This window comes from Microtus ochrogaster, chromosome 7 (genome assembly GCF_000317375.1).
Source record: "Microtus ochrogaster isolate Prairie Vole_2 chromosome 7, MicOch1.0, whole genome shotgun sequence".
Classification (NCBI taxonomy): domain Eukaryota; kingdom Metazoa; phylum Chordata; class Mammalia; order Rodentia; family Cricetidae; genus Microtus; species Microtus ochrogaster.
The window spans coordinates 26,588,185-26,589,588 of NC_022014.1; the positions used below are offsets into that span (position 1 = coordinate 26,588,185).

Consider the following 1,404-nt stretch of genomic DNA (forward strand, 5'->3'; position numbering starts at 1 on the left):
TGTGGGGTGGGATGGGGGTGGGAGTGGGGGGTGTATAATACAAGCCATGTTTCTCACCTATGTCTTCTAGTAGCTCCTTCTAAGACAGCAAAAAGAAGTAGGTGAAGCCAGGCAGTTGTGGTGCACCCCTTTAATTCCAGCACTCCAGGAGGCAGAGGCAGGCACAATCTCTGTGAGTTCAAGGTCAGCCTGGTCTACGGAGTGAGTTCTAGGACAACCAGGACTGTTTCTCAGAGATAACCTGTCTCGAGAAAACAAACAAACAAAACAAAACAATAAAAGTAAATAAAATTGATTTTATAGTATTTTACTTAACTTTCAATATAAAAATGATTTTAGCATGTTATTAGGTAATTAACTCTTTGGGGCTGGGAGGTGGCTAAGTAGGTAAAGTGTTTGATGTGCAAGTATAAGGGATGCCTGAGTTTGGGTCCCCAGCATCCATGTTAAAGGTGGGGCATGGACCACACTGTAGTGGATGCTGATGCTGGGGAATGGTGCTAGGGGTCTTTTGTGGAGATCCAAGGGTATGGAGGACTTATCGGCCAAGTAGTCTAGCTGGAGTGGTGAGGTCCACATTCACTGAGAGAGCCTGTTTCACAAAAGAAGGTGGAGAGCAATAGGGGAAGACACCCAGCATTGACTTCCGGCCTCCATACATGCACACATAGACATGGGCACCTGCACACACATCACACACACACACACACACACACACACACACACACACACACACACATCTTTAAAATCTAGTAATCTAATGCATACAGGACCCAGTATGGTGGCATATGACATTAATCTTAGTACTTGGGAGGCAGAGACAAGCAGGTCAACCTGGTCTACATAGCAAGATCCAGGTCAGCTAGGGCTACACAGTGAGACCTTGTTTCACAAAGCAAAACTCTAACATATACAGTCTCTTAGTGTACCACAAATCAGTGGCTCAAGTTCAAAGGCATCAAGAATTTGTGGGCAACCATTTTTCTGTCTTTAGAGTCTCCAATTTCAAGATCCAACAGAGACACAGCCGCCTGAGTGTGGGCAGAGTTACGCAGACAGAAGAATAAGCAAGCATGGGCTTTGAGTGACTCTGGGGTCCCACATCCCCATTTAGAAGCCTTGGACCTAAGTCCCACGAGGAAGGGGCTCACTTGACCTCCATTTGGTGGGGTCATCCCTGCTCAGGAAGAGACTTTGCAAGTTGAAAGGACTATGTTCAGCTCTCATTTTGTTTGCAATGAGACAACTGCTTACTTAGTGGGTAAACCATGTTTAATCCTCTGAGAGATTTATAATTAAGTAATAGTGTTTAAAATAACCAGATGCATAGGTGGTAAATATTTTTCTATAAAAAAGTCAAATAGTGCCGGGCGGTGGTGGCGCACGCCTTTAATCCCAGCACTC

General features: G+C 45.0%; 1 protein-coding gene across 2 annotated transcripts in view; it reads left to right on the forward strand.

Annotated features, from left to right (window-relative positions):
* The window catches only part of Tekt1 (tektin 1), a 24,871-nt gene that overhangs the window by 17,859 nt on the left and 5,608 nt on the right, over positions 1 to 1,404 (forward strand). The window lies entirely within an intron of this gene.